This window comes from Hemiscyllium ocellatum, chromosome 13 (genome assembly GCF_020745735.1).
Source record: "Hemiscyllium ocellatum isolate sHemOce1 chromosome 13, sHemOce1.pat.X.cur, whole genome shotgun sequence".
Taxonomy (NCBI): domain Eukaryota; kingdom Metazoa; phylum Chordata; class Chondrichthyes; order Orectolobiformes; family Hemiscylliidae; genus Hemiscyllium; species Hemiscyllium ocellatum.
Window position 1 is genome coordinate 54,668,994 of NC_083413.1, and position 16,328 is coordinate 54,685,321.

A 16,328-nucleotide genomic window follows, 5' to 3' on the forward strand; every position below is an offset into this window, starting at 1 on the left:
TACTGCAGTCTGTGTTTATTATGTAATGTCAGTTAATTTACAAGGGATAAAGGGCATGGAATTTCATTTCTGGAAGGCCTCTGAGTCACAAACATCTGATGATCTCTGATGACTGTAGGATCTCCAATAATTTGTTTTTCTTGAAGCTCTTGTCCTGCTGTTAGGCTACCAGTCGCATTTCATTCTCCTATATTGAATCTTCTTTGTTTCAGTCACCCTTCTGTACCCTTCTCTTTAGGGACTGCTGCTTGACATGATGGAATTAGTTGCACACTCCTATTGTTCTGAGAATTAGTAGGTGTATAAGTCTTCGTGCAGTCATATGTGGGAATGTCAGAGGCAAAATAAAGGTAATGTTCCTGTTAGGGGTTATGAGTCAGCCATGTCCACATGCAAATGCGTTTTGTCACAGTCAAAAGTTACAAATATAAACATCAACAATGGGGAACTATGATTTGCTCAATATAAAGCACAAGAATATACTCCAATGAGAATCAAATGCCTTGTTCTGGGCAAACAACTGTGGAAGAAATCAGTTGTTTCAAATATCACTAAGCACAGGAGACACAAACTTCGAAAACACGATTATTGTTCTTTGGTCAATAATGTACTCTTCTCTGATTTACCTTCATAGTTTTACATTATATTTCCTCAGTTTAGTTCAGTTAAAGCAACAAATAAAATAGCAATGCACTGGAAGACTTAAATAGCTTTCATTTAGCTCTTTAATGGTGCAGTTCCATTAGAACATTTTGCACTTTGGTTGTACATTTTGGATATGTCTTACTGATTATATAATTCTGATATGGTTTTCATAGCACATTCGGCTGAGTTGCTCGATATCCAAACAATTAATAGTACATTGTGTTTTGCCTAGCAAAATTTCATTGTACATACAGTACTAACTCAGTGCATCAAATGTGATTAGCATAAGACCATAAGAAATAAGAACACAAGTAGGCCAATTGGCCTCTGGACTCTGCACTTTCATTCAATAAGATCATGATTAATCTGACCATATATATCAGCAAGGCGGCTAAACCCGAGATTCTATAACTGTAGTGTCTCCCACCCGCCTCCTCCTCTAACCTAGTTAATAAGGTAAGGTTCATTCTCAACTTCCTCTATTGAATATAAGTTTGTTATTAATTTTGTAGCAACTTGAACTAAAGTTTCTACTTTAGGACTGAGTGGGTGTTCAGACAAGTGGGGTATAGATGCTAGGGCAGTTGCTTGCTCCTCCTGCAGAATGTGGCAGGTGGGAGACATGGCACACGTCTCCGCTGGCTACATCTGCGGGAAGTGCACCCAACTACAGGTCTTGAAAACCCTGTTAGGGAATTGGAGCTGGAGCTGGATGAACTATGGATCATTCGGGAAGCTGAGGGGGTAATTGAGAGAAGTTACCAGGAGTTGGTCACTCCGAAGGCTCTGGACAAGGATAGATGGGTTACAGTTAGGGGGAGGAAAGGGGACAGACAGACAGTGCAGAGATCCCTGTGGAAATTCCCCTCAGCAATAAGTATACCGTTTTGGATACTGCTGGGAGGGGGGGGGGGGGGGGGGCGCGCGGGTGACCTACCAGAGAAAAGCCACAGCAGTCAGTTCTCTGGCACTGAGCCTGACACTATGGCAAAGAAGGGAAGGGGGCAGATTAGAAAAGTACTTGTGGTAGGGGACTCGATAGTTGGGGGAATCGACAGGAGATTTTGTGGTCAGGATCACGATTCCCGGAAGGTATGTTGCCTCCCTTGTGCCAGGGTCCGGGACTTCTCCGATCGGGTGTATGAGGTTCTAAAAGGGGAGAGCGAACAGCCAGAAATCGTGTTACATATTGGTACTAAGGATATCGCCAGAAAAAGGATTGAGGATATAAGAAGTGATTTCAGGGAGTTAGGATGGAAGCTGCAAAGCAGGGCGAACAGAGTAATGTTCTCTAGTTTACTACGGATGCCACGAGATAGCGAGGTGAGGAACAGGGGGCGGGCGCAGCTTAACACGTGGCGACGCAGCTGGTGTAGGAGGGAGAGCTTCAGATATGTAGATAACTGGGATGCCTTCTGGGGAAGGTGGGACCTGTACAAAAAGGACGAGTTGCATCTGAACTGGAAGGGGACCAATGTCCTGGGTGGAAGGTTTGCTCGAGTATTTTGAGAGTGTTTAAACTAGTATGGCAGGGGGGTGAGAACCTGAGCTGTATATCGGAGGTGAGAGTTGATGCAGATGAGGCAATAGCAAGAGGTAGACCAGCCAGTGGGAAAGAATTTCCTGGGAAGAGACCAAGGGATCAGTTAAAGTGTGTTTGCTTTAACGCAAGGAGTATCAGGAATAAAAGTGATGAACTTAGAGCATGGGTCAGTACCTGGTGCTATGATGTTGTGGTCATAACAGAGACATGGGTTTCTCCGGGGCAGGAATGGTTGCTGGATGTTGCAGGGTTTACAGCATTTAAAAAGAATAGGGAGGGGGGAAAAAGAGGAGGGGGTGTAGCACTACTAATCAGAGAGGGTATCACAGATACAGAAACTTCCATTGTCGAGGAAAATCTGCCTACCAAGTCAGTATGGGTGGAAATTAGGAACAGCAAGGGAGCAGTCACCTCATTAGGGATTTACTAGAGGCCCCCCAATAGCAGCAGGGAGATTGAAGAAAGCATAGGTCGGCAAATTTTGGAAAAGTGTGGACATAGTAGGGGTGTTGTAATGGGTGACTTTAACTTTCTCAACATTGATTGGAATCTCCTTCGAGCAGAAGATTTGAATGGAGCTGTTTTTGTAAGGTGTATTCAGGAGGGTTTCCTAACTCAGTACGTTGACAGGCCGACAAGGGGAGAGGCCATTCTAGACTTGGTGCTCGGAAACGAGCCGGGGCAGGTATCAGATCTTGAGGTGGGAGAGCATTTTGGTGACAGTGACCACAACTACCTCACATTCACATAATTGTGTGCAGTTTTGGTCGCCATTCTATAGGAAGGATGTGGGGGCACTGGAACGGGTGCAGAGGAGGTTTACCAGGATGTTGCCTGGTATGGTAGGAAGATTGTATGAGGAAAGGCTGAGGCACTTGTGGCTGTTTTCATTGGAGAAAAGAAGGTTTAGGGGTGACTTGATAGAGGTGTACAAGATGATTAGGGGTTTAGATAGGGTTGACCATGAGAACCTTTTTCCACGTATGGAATCAGCTATTACAAGGGGGCATAGCTTTAAATTAAGGGGTGGTAGGTATAGGACTGATGTTAGGGGTAGATTCTTTACTCAGTGAGTCGTGAGTTCATGGAATGCCCTGCCAGTAACAGTGGTGGACTCACCCTCTTTATGGGCATTTAAACGGGCATTGGATAGGCATATGGAGGAAAGTGGGCTTGTGTAGGTTAGGTGGGCTTGGATCGGCGCAACATCAAGGGCCAAAGGGCCTGTACGGCGCTGTATTTTTCTATGTTCTATGTTCTATTCTACATAGCTATGGAGAAGGAGAGGATTAGACAAAATGGGAGGATATTTAATTGAGGAAGAGGAAACTATGATGCAATTAGACATGAGTTAGGAAGCATGGACTGGGAGCAATTGTTCCATGGTAAGGGCACTATAGATATGTGGAGACTGATTAAGGAACAGTTGTTGCAAGTAATGAATAAATATGCCCCTCTGAGACAGGCAAGAAGGGGTAAGATAAAGGAACCTTGGATGACGAGAGCAGCGGAGCTTCTCATCAAAAGGAAGAAGGTAGCTTACGTAAGGTGGAGGAAGCTAGGGTCAAGCTCAGCTCTAGAGGATTACAGGCAGGTGAGGAAGGAGCTCAAAAATGGTCTGAGGAGAGCCAGGAGGGGGCACGAGAAAGGTTTGGCAGAACGGATTAGGGAGAACACAAAGGCATTTTACACTTATGTGAGGAATATGAGAATGGTCAAAGAAAGAGTCAAGCCGATCAGGGATAGCATAGGGAACTTGTGTGTGAAGTCTGAGGAGGTAGGGGAAGCCCTAAATGAGTTATTTGCTTCTGTCTTTACAAAAGAAACAAACTTTGTAGTGAATGAAACCTTTGAAGAGCAAGTGTGCATGCTGGAATGGATAGAGATAGAGGAAGCTGATGTGCTGAAAATTTTGTCAAACATTAAGATTGACAAGTCGCCAGGCCCAGACCAGATTTGTCCTCGGCTGCTTTAAGAAATGAGAAATGTGATCGCTTCGCCACTTGAGAAGATCTTTGCATCCTCGCTCTCCACTGGAGTCATAGCTGAGGACTGGAGAGAGGAAAATGTAATTCCTCTCTTCAAGAAAGGAAATGGGGAAATCCCTGGTAATTACAAATCAGTCAGTCTCACGTCTGTTGTCTGCAAAGTGTTAGAAAGGATTCTGATGGATAGGATTTATGACCATCTGGAAGAGCATGGCTTGATTAAATGCAGTCAACATGGCTTTGTGAGGGGCAGGTCATGCCTCACAAACCTTATCAAGTTCTATGAGGAGGTGACTAGAAAAGTTGATGAGGGTCGAGCTGTGGATGTGGTGTATATGGACTTCAGCAAGGCATTTGATAAGTTTCCCCATGGTCGGCTCATTCAGAAGGTCAGGAGGAATGGGATACAGGGGAACTTAGCTGTCTGGATACAGAAGTGGCTGGCCAACAGAAGACAGCTAGTGGTAGTAGAAGGAAAATATTCTGCCTGGAAGTCTGTGGTGATTGGTGTTCCACAGGGCTCAGTCCTTGGGCCTCTACTGTTTGTAATTTTTATTAATGACTTGGATGAGGGGATTGAAAGATGGGTTAGCAAGTTTGCAGACAACACAAAGGTTTGAGGTGTCGTTGATAGTTAGCGGGCTGTTGTAGGCTGCAGCGGGACATTGACAGGATGCAGAGATGGGCTGAGAGGTGGTAGATGGAGTTCAACCTGGATAAATTCTAGGTGATGCACTTTGGAAGGTTGAATTTGAAAGCTGAGTACAGGATTAAGGATAGGATTCTTGGCAGTGTGGAGGAACAGAGGGATCTTGGTGTGCAGGTACATAGATCCCTTAAAATGGCCACCGAAGTGGATAGGATTGTTAAGAAAGCATATGGTGCTTTGGCTTTCATTAACAGGAGGATTGAGTTTAAGAGTCATGAGATCTTGTTGCAGCTCTATAAAACTTTGGTTAGACCGCACTTGGCATACTGCGTCCAGTTCTGGTCGCCCTATTATCAGAAAGATGTGAATGTTTTGGAAAGGGTTCAGAGGAGGTTTACCAGGATGCTGCCTGGACTGGAGGGCTTATCTTATGAAGAGAGGTTGACTGAGCTCAGACATTTTTCATTGGCGAAAAGGAGGAGGAGAGGAGACCTAATTGAGGTATACAAGATAATGAGAGGCATAGATAGAGTCGATAGCCAGAGACTATTTCCCAGGGCAGAAATGGCTAACACAAGGGGTCATAGTTTTAAGCTGGTTGGAGGAAAGTATAGAGGGGATGTCAGAGACGGGTTCTTTACACAGAGAGTTGTGAGAGCATGGAATGCGTTGCCAGCAGCAGTTGTGGAAGCAAAGTCATTGGGGACATGCATACAGTCACAGAAATTTGAGGGTGCATACATGGGGATCAATGGTCAGCACAACATCATGGGCTGAAGGGCCTGTTTTGTGCTGTACTGTTCTATGTTATATGTTCTATGTTCTATGTTCTATGACTCTCCTCAGTTTCCAGCCCTATCCCCATAACCCTCAATTCCCCTATTGGTCAAGAATTTTTCTCAGCCTTAAATATACACAAGGATTCTGCCCCCACAGCTCTCTCTGTGGTTCAAAGTTTCAAAGACGCTCAGCCCTCTGGGAGAACAAATTCCTCCTCATGGCAATCTAAAAGTGACATCCTCTAATTCTGAGACATTACCGTCTGGTGCAAGACATTGCCATTCTCTCAGCATTTACCCTGTCAGGCCTTTAGATTAAGATTCCTTTTTGTTTCGATGAGATCACCTCTCATTCCTTTAAACTTCAGTGAGCAGGGTCTCAACCTGTTTGGCCTTTGCTCATAACAAAATCCCTCCACACCAGTGATTATCCAAGTGAACCTGCTCTGAACCGCCTCCAATGAAATGATACATTTAAAGGGGGCCAAAATTGCTCACAGTACTCTAGATGTGGTCTCCCCAGCACCTTGTACAGTTACAGTAAGAGGAGAAAGTGAGGTCTGCAGATGCTAGAGATCAGAGCTGAAAATGTGTTGCTGGAAAAGTGCAGCAGGTCCTGATGAAGGGCTTGTGCCCGAAACGTCGAATCTCTGTTCCGTGGATGCTGCCTGACCTGCTGCGCTTTTCCGGGAACACATTTTCAGTTACAGTAAGAGTTCCCTACTTGTCTACTCCGACCCCTTTGAAATTAGGCTCAACATTCCATTAGATTTCCTTATTACCTGCTGCACCTAAGGACTAGCTTTCTATCTTTCATGCACAAGGACCTGCAAGTCCCAGTGTATTATAAGTTTCTGCAGATTTTAAATAATACTTTGTTCTCTTGTTCTCCTTTCTAAAATGAACAACTTCATATTTTCACAAATTATACACCACTTGCCAATTTATTGCCCACTTATTTAACTTATCAGTATATCTCTGTAAACTATTTGTATTCATCTCACAACCTACCTTTCTCTCAAATTTTGTGTCATCTATAAATTTGACAACAGTACATAAAATTCCTTCCTTCAAGTTATTAAAATAAATAGTAAACAGTTACAACCCTAGAACCAATCACTGTGGAATTGGTTATAGGTTGCCAAAGAATCCTTTTCTCCACTCACTGTTTCCTGCCCATGAGCCAACTCTCTACCCATGCCAATCTACTATCTCCAACAGTGTGGGCTCTTATCTTATGACTTAATGGTTTATGAAGTACCTTATATCTTCTGGAAGTCCAAATACAATGCATCTACTGATTCCCTTCTCTCCATTCTGGTTGAGACTACCTTGAAAAAAGCGTAAATAAATTAGTCAGACACAATTTCCCTTTCATGAAGCGATGCTATCTCTGCTTGATTAAAGAACGGGGTATGATGCTCAACTCATTGACCGCCAGTTCCAATGTGCCACAGCAAGGAACCAGAATGACCTCCTCAGGAGATAGACTACTGCTGCAACCGACAGGGTACCCTCCGTTGTTCAGTACTTCCCAGGAGCTGAAAAACTATGCCAAGTTCTTTGTGACCTGCAACACATTATCAATGAGGATAAGCACCTCGCTAAGACCTTTCCCACACCTCCACTGTTTGCCCTTAAACAACCGCCAAACCTCAAGCAAATCATTGTTCGTAACAAGCTGCCTGGCTTTCAGGACAACTCCATACAACCCTGTCATGGTAGGCGCTGCAAGACGTGTTAGAGTGTGGACATGGATACCACATTCCATGTGGGACACCTCCCACCTTGTAGATGGCAAGTACTCATGTGACTCAGCCAACGTTGCCTATCTCATACATTGTAAGCAAGGATGTCCTAGGCATCGTACATTGGGGAAACCGAGCAAAGACTACGACAATGGATGAATGGGCACCGCACAACAATCGACAGACAGGAGGGTTCCCTCCCAGTTGAGGAACACTTCAGTGGTCCAGGACATTTGACCTCGGACCTTCGGGTGACCATCCTCCAAGGTCGACTTCGGGACAGGCAGCAGCGAAAGGTGGCTGAGCAGAGGCTGGATAGCTAAGTTCCATACCCATTGGGAGGGCCTCAACAGGGACCTTGGGTTCATGTCACATTACAGGTGACCATCATTGCACTATACACACACACAGACACTCCTACACACACACACACACGGACACACACGGACACACACGGACACACACACTCCCACACATATACACAGACACACACACAGACACTCAGACACACCCTTACAGACACACACACTCCCACACTCACACAGGCATCCTCTCAGAGACTTTGACCACTCTACACTCATGCATAGACATATACACTCTCTCTCACAAACACTCACAACCCCCCATCCCAAGCACACACATACACTCCCACATGCACCCCCTCACAGACTTAAGACACTCTACATTCACTACACACACATATACACTCTCTCTCACACTCACAACCCCCAACCCACACAGACACACACACACACAGACAGACACAAAAAACCCCATGCACACATATATTTTGTGGGGTGAATTTGTACTTGCAGAGTTACATTGTACTTTGTTCAAAAACTGCATGAATTCATGTAAAACTCTATTATCTCATTTTTCGATTAGATCAATCTCAACATCATGTCATAGACAGAGAACACAGGGGGCTAACACCTTCAACATATTGTCTGGCTAACACTCATTTTTACAGCTCACCTGAGAATGCAACTTTTAAAAAACGGTTTTGTGATTTACACATGAAAGAAGTGAAACTATCATGGTATTCGAACAGATGAAAGACTCAACAGACAATCAATGTATTTTTCAATGTATAATTTCAGTTACATCACACCGTAAACTTTTGCTATAAATTCTGTGCCTTACAATTGTGTCCTCCACAATAACCTGATGAAGGAGTGTCGCTCCGAAAGCTAGTGTACTTCCAATTAAACCTGTTGGACCATAACCTGGTGTTGTGTGATTTTTAACTGATTAAACTATGATTTCCCTAATGTTCTGCTTCCACCTCCATAATAATTGATACCAATACATTTCCAAATATAGATGTTTGGCTAATCGACCTATGGCTACTTGCTTTTTACCTAGCTTATGAATTCTTGCAATTCATGCTTTAGATGACATTCATAAAACTTAAAATTTGAATCTCCTAATATGATAATTTGCATGAAGAAAATGTATATAATAATTTAAACAACATAAAAAATAGAGCGCATTGAAAAATTTGTAACATTCTGGAATTATCAAAATGTCAAATTGAGCTCACTGAATTAAAAGGAGAAAACAATACAACAATGACCGTCCTTAAGAAATAGTCTATTTTAATTCAATGCAAAAATATTTCTATAACACATATAAATTGGTTTGGTATATAAACATAGGCAATGAGTTACCATTTACAATCTTTACTGTTTTAGGGTGAAAATTCACAATACCAATTTGTACTCTGTGATTGTCCTTCATCTAAATTTTAGTCTTGCAAAAGTCAGAATGACTATGATACATGCATAACAATACAGCTTAGCTACTTCACTTCAAGCACACAAGCATAGTTATCTTGACTTTTGCGTTTTTATTTACAGGAGCCCTGTCCATTTTTGCATCACTTGCTGTTGCCCTGGTGACAGGAGACCATGTGTGAATTTGTATACATTTTTCTGATAGAAGAAAGACAAATCCCTGAAGGAAGCAAAATTAAACACAGTAATACTAATTAACCTGGATAAAACCTGCAATACCATACATTACATGACATTTTGTGGGCTTTAAAAGCATTTAAGGCTGTCAAAAAAATCCCACATGTTTGCTTGCCCTGAAGGTGTAAAAAGCATATCTTAAACCTGTCATGTACAGCAACGTTTGTTACACTTTTAAACCAAATTACATCATTTTGGAATGAAGTCTAAAACATAGTGTATGTTTCTGTGTTGTGAATACTGAGTTGATTATTTGTGTACATTGACATGGTTGAACTCTTTTCAAAGTACATTTTAAACAATACTCAAAACAGTTCTGCACAATGTGGCAAGCATGTCACAAGTGGCTTTCTCTTACAGTTGGTGATTTTATTAATTTTTCTTTAGACTCATGCCAGCAACATAAGCTTTCGGTCTCTCAATGTTCAGCTTGTTCTTGAACATGAGTTGTCCAAAACAAAAGTGTTAATGACATTGTAGATGTCATCAATGACTTTTTGAGCCTTGAAGAATCCGACAATGTTTTTCACAGATTGGCAAATCTCTAGGTGAATCTCTTTCAATCTCTGCTGCTGACAAATGTTCACTTTCTTCCAAACCCAGCTGTAACAAGTGTTGCTGTAAGATTCATGCGGACTCCAGGATCATGGAGCCACACCAAAGGAAAGCCGAAGATGTACTTATGGTGCCAAGATCAATCTGGAGTATTTGATAATGCAACTTGACAAGGATCTTAATGATCATATTGTACATTGCCAAATTTCACCTCTTCATGGCACACAAAGAGGATGACAGCTTCCCTTAGGGGCAAAAACACTAACCTGGAAAATGTACAAACAGCAATTTAATAATACCTTCAATAGACGTGTTAATTTGATGCAGGAGAATTTCTTCTGAGTATGACATCTGTCTTCGAAATGAAAGAAACATTCACAAACACTGATATCTCAAAATGCTTTACACTCAATTAAGTACTTTTTGATTTGAATTCACTTTTATAATGGAGGAAATGAGGCATTTAACTTGTGCAGCCAAGTTTTGTGACAACAATAAAATAATGACCAGGTAAATTGTTTTGTTGATGTTATTTGAAGGATAAATATTGGCTAGAAAATTTCACATATAATGCAGTGGGATCTCTTGCATTGTCTTAAGAGATCAGTTGGGATCTCAGAGTAAATTCCCAAGAAAAGTAGAATAAATGATGTGAGATTGAAATGTCAGCATTGCTTTTCTACACAGGTCTCAATAGTAAAACTTATAGATGAAAAAGCTAAGAGATTGGCTAGCAAATAGAAAACAAAATAGGCATATTGAGTAATTGTTTGGTTGGCAAGTTATTGAAGGTAGTGTGCCTCAGGGATTAGTGCTGAGTTCTCAAGTTTTTACAACTTATCTAAGTGACTTGGGTGAAGAGACAAAAGCTAGGTTACTAAATTTACTAAAGACACAAGGATAGGTATGAAAGTAAATCGTGAAGAGTGCTTAAGGAGCTACAAATGGATATGAATAAGTTAAGTGAATTAGCAAAGTTAAGACTGTAAGGCCATATGAAATAGGACCAGAATTAGGCCACTCAGTCCATCAACTCTGTTCCACCATTCAATCATGGCTGGTACATTTCTCAAACCCATTTTCCTACCATGAATCACAAAAGGTTAGTATGTGAGTATAATCAACTAATGAGGAAACATAATAGAATGTTTTGTTTCTTGCAAGGAGAATTGATTATTAAAATAAGGAAATTATGTTTCAATTTTAAAAGACATTGTTGAGACCGTATCTGGCGTACTGTTTAGAGTCTGGTCCATTTTTTAATGGAATATATAAATTTTTTGGAAACAGTTCAGACAACGTTTACCAGTCTAATACCTGGATTGGGCTGTTTGTTTTATGAGGAATGTTGATCACCTTAGACTTGTATCTGCTTGAGTTAAGAGCATGAAGAGTTGACTCGATTGTATGCATAAAAAATGTGAATGTGAAAATGATGCTTCCTTATGTAAGAGAATCTAAGAGTAAGGGGTCACATTTTATAGATTATAAAGGCTCACCCATTTAAGAAAGAGATGAGCAGACAGGTTTTTCTCACAGTGGATTGCAAAACTTAGGAACTTTCCTGCTCAAAACATGGCGAAGAAGAGCTTTTTTGAATATTTTTAAGGTAGAATTAGATAGATTCTTGATAGCAAAGGAGATGAAATGTTGTCAAGGTAGGAGGGAATGTGGAGTAAACTGTTCAGACATGATCTTATTGAACAGTAAAGCAGGTGCAAGGGGCTGAAGGGCCAACTCCTCATCCTCATTTATGTAAATCATATGTTTATATAAGAGAGTCAGGCTGAACACCAGCGATGGATTATAAAGCCCAATCTGAGGCAAGAGTTGAGACTGTGCTGCTAGAAAAGCATAGTAAGTCAGGCAGCATCCGAGGAGCAGGAGAATCAATGTTTTGGGCCAGGGCCCTTCATCAGGAATGAGGCTGGGAGTCTCAGAGGTGGAGAGATAAATAGGAGGGGGTGGGGCTGGGGAGAAGGTAGCTGAGAGTGCAATAGGTGGATGGAGGTGGTGGTCAGAGAGCAGGGTGGAGCAGATAGGTGGGAGGGTAGATGGACAGTTGGGACAGGTCATGAGGACAGACGAAAGGGGTAGCCATGGGCACTCATGTGGGCCCCAGCTATGTCCGTCTCTTTGTCGGTTATGTAGAACAGTCCATCTTCCAGTGCTACACTGGCACCACTCCCCACCTCTTCCTCTGCTACATTGGTGACTGCATTGGCACCGCCTCATGCTCCCATGAGAAGGTCAAACAGTTCATCAGTTTCACAAACACATTCCACCCCAACCTCAAGTTCACCTGGACCATCTCTGAGACCTCCCTCCCCTTCCTGGACCTCTCCATCTACATCCACGAGGACCGACCCAACGCTAACATTGTTTACAAACCCACCAACTCCCACAGCTACCTGGATTACACCCCCTTCCATCCTACCTCCTGCAAAAATGCTATCCCGTATTCCCAATTCCTCTGCCTCTGCCGCATCTGCTCCCAGGAGGACAATTTCACCACAGAACACTCCAGATGGCCCCCTTTTTTAAAGACCATAATTTCTCCTCCCAAGTGGTTGAAGATGCCCTCCAACGCATCTCATCCATGTCCTGCACCTTCGCCCTCTAATCCCACCCCACCAATCACAACAAGGACAGAATTCCCTGCTCCTCTCCTTCCACCTCACCAACCTCCACATAAATCGCATCATCCACCAACATTTCTGCTACCTCCAAATGGACCCCACCACCAGGGATATATTTCCCTCCACACCCCTATCCACTTTCTGCAAAGATCATTCCCTCCTTGACTACCTGGTCAGGTCCACGCCCCCCAACAACCCACCCTCCCTTCCTGGCACCTTCCCCTACTACTGCAGGATTTGCAAAACTTGCACCCACACCTCCCCCCCTCACCTTCATCCAAGGCCCCAAAGGAGCATTCCACATCCATCAATGTTTCACTTGCACTTCCATACATGTCATTTATTGTGTTCATTGCTCCCGATGCAGTCTCCTCTACATTGGGGAGACTGGACGTCTTCTTGCAGAGCGCTTTAGACAGCGTCTCCAGGACACCCGCACCAATCAGCCCCACCACCACCAGGCCGAACATTTCAACTTCCCCTCCCACCCTGCCAAAGGCATGCAGGTCATGGGCCTCCTCTATCGCCATTTCCTTATCACCTGACGGCTGGAGGAAGAATGCCTTATCTTCCACTTTGGGGCCCTTCAACCCAGGGCAACAATGTGGACTTCATCAGATTCCTCATTTCAACTTCCCCAACCTCACCCCAGTTCCAACCTGCCAGCTCAGTATCATCCTCATGACCTGTCATACCTGTCCATCTTCCTTCTCACCTACCTGCTCCACCCTCCTGTCCGACCTATCACCCTGATTAAATCTGGGTAGGAGTCTTGTGCACAGCCTTCTCAGCCCAACTGTGGGGGGGGACTTGCCATGTGGGAACACGAATGTTCTCCTGTGGTTCCTTCATTGTCAGGCACTCAGTGCCCGATTGAGGGATGCAGAATTGTGTAGAGATATCCTGATGTCCTGAAATTCCTTCCCCATTCACCTGTGAAACCTTCTGGCGATCCCATTCCCACATCTCCCACCTGTGGCATGGGACCTTTGGAAATCCTGAGCCCTTGGTGTGTGCATGTTCAGCAACAACGACCATTTCCTCAGCTTCCATCCGCTAATGCTTCCTGGTCCTTAGTTTAGAAGCCTTCATTAAATTAGATGACACCAAGCTGTCAATGACTCTCCACCCCATGTGTGATTGGCACCTACATTAAAGTCTGATCACACCAGATGCAAAATAGCACTCTAGAAGGATTTTCCTTTTCCCCATTTTAATTTTAAACCTGCCTCTTTGCTTACCAACTCACATTATTTGTACAACAATTTTTAAATCTTGTTGGTAATAACTTTTCTATGAGCCACAATGTTATCACAACAAACTTTTAATGAAAAATATTCATATTTGTTGAGTTTAAGTTTGCTTATCCTTTCAGAATTTTGCAGGAACAGTAGGGTGATTCACCTGCTGAATTATTGCTGTCACCACCTTCAGTGCATTCAAGTTACTCATCCTCAATAGACACAGCTTTTGTTGAATGTCATTTTGGTGACTTTGATTTACTTGTGAGTAGGTGAAGAGGAGAAATGATAAGTAGAGTTGCAGAAGTAGCAACAACAATTTGGCCAGTTAAAAGATATGGGATGGAGAAGTGGGAGAGGTGGTAAGAGATGAGAAGGAAGATGGCTGGGTGAACATCATCAGGTTGGAGTCCAGAATTGGGAACCTGACAGTGGGATAAATATTTGTAACTAAATCTTGATCTTCCTGGACTTCAGAGTGAGTATTTGTTGCTTTGTCCCTATAGAGAAACAGTTTCAAATTGATGTGAATTATTGAGTTAAAGCATAGTTTCTCCGAGTGGAGCAAAAGGAGCACAGGAAAGGAAGCTGACTGGCCCTGAGCAAAAGTGGCACAGGCAGGTGTGGGGGTGTGATCAGTGGAGAAAGGAACAGTGCTGTCTGGGAAAAGGAAGCTCACTGTTCAGGAAAGAGTTTGACCCATCTGCTCAAGGGTGGATGAACATTTCTCTGTCCATTCCTGGGTGGTTTAGTCTGATGCCTGCATTGAGCATGTGTGAGCAAGTTAAGTGACCAGGGCATAATGGGATTCCTGGGAGACAGTCAAGCATTTTGACCTTCAAAATGTCATGAACCATCCTTTCATAACAGAGCCACAGTTACAGACCGTCACAAAAAGTCAACGCTCAAAGTAGAAAGAGATCATTTTGGGTGAACAGAGTTAAAGAAATGTTCTGTTTAAATCCATGTCAGTCATGAAAGTCCCAAGTATTAAAAACCAATGGTGGAAATCAAAAATCATTATCGTAATTTATTGCCTTTCTTGCTCTGTGTCACTAAAATGTTGCTTAAGGCTGAGGGAAGAGGCTCATTACCTTCATGGGATTGAGCAGTAGCCTGGTCTCTGAGTGTTAGAAACCTGGAGTGTTGCTTCCTCTGTCACCAGTGGACTATGTCAGTAATTCACTTATCAGGTTGTGATCCTGAGCGTGTTCCTGAAGGTTCATCCGTTGAACTGAATGTCTCAGTGAGGGTGGAGGGTCCCAGTGAATGTCATGCTTCTTCTGAGGATTGAGAATCATCATCCAAAGAGTTGGAAGAGGTACAGTAGCTCAAGTATGAGGTGGAGGTAGAACTAGGAAAAGCTGTCTCATCTTTTGCTGCTTTAGTAACTTGTACATGGAGGTGGAGAAACAAAAGAATTAGCTGCTGGGATTTGCATTCACATTTAGCAGAGCAAGGTTTCACTCTGCTATACATTTGACAACAGCAGATTAGAGGCTTCATCACAAGCTTTCTGTAGGAGTCCTAGCTCTCCATCTATTCAGATACCGTCATTGACCTCCCTTCTCCACTCTGCAACCCCCCCTTCAAAAGGGGCAAGAGTGCAAATACTTGGCACTCTCACCATCTGGGAGTGCTCCCTCCTATTGTCCTGCTGATATACAAAGAAAAGGATTGAATGCCATAATGGGTGTATGAGAACCTGAAGGCAATACCGGAGCCCTCCCAAGTAAGTCACAGACAAATGCATTGTGCTGCAGCTAGCAGAAGGTTAACTTCCTGAGGTAGCTGCCATCTGTCCAGTTCACCTATTCCTTGTGGCTTGCACATGGCCATGTAATATGACTTGCTTTTCTTTTGGCGCAGTTAAATTAAGTGATGCCCTTTGAACGCAAGCTTGCAATGAATAAATGGTGCAACTTAGCATTGTGAGCACAGGAGCTTGATGATCCTTTTCCTCCATTAGTTCTCTTCCAGGCATGTGGGTGCTGACCTGTGCAGTTATCTGAGTCCAGCCAGCCTTCTAGAGAGTGGGCCTCCTGCTGCAATACATGGGGAATAGGTCCTCCCTCCTTTCCCACACAGCCAGAGGGAAACCTCCTGCAAGACATCACTGACTTATAAGGCTAGATTGTGTTTGTTATGAGACATCTCTAGCAGGGTAGCAGTGACCCAGACAGGCTCCAGCAATGCTGCAGGCTTGCAGCGAATGAAGAGCTGGCTTTAAATAAGGTGTGCAGACCTTCAAAGCCTGAAGGTACCAGCAGGTGCAAGAAAATTCTGACCTGTAAGTTTCATCATTTTGTAAGTGCAGTAACTGGAATGCCAATACATTGAAAAAAGTGTGATCATAAAGGAAAAGCCAGTCTCTCCTAGAGCAAAAATGACTCTCGCATCCAGGTCCATCATCAGATATAGACTCCGTAATGGAAAATTCCATCCATTAAGTGAGCTGTGAACTCAACAAAGAAAATCTTCTGCATTGCATGAAATATATGGGCATAGAGTAGTTTTCTGAAATCAGTCTGAGGTTCTGTTGTCAAAATATTCTGCTTCAATTTTGAA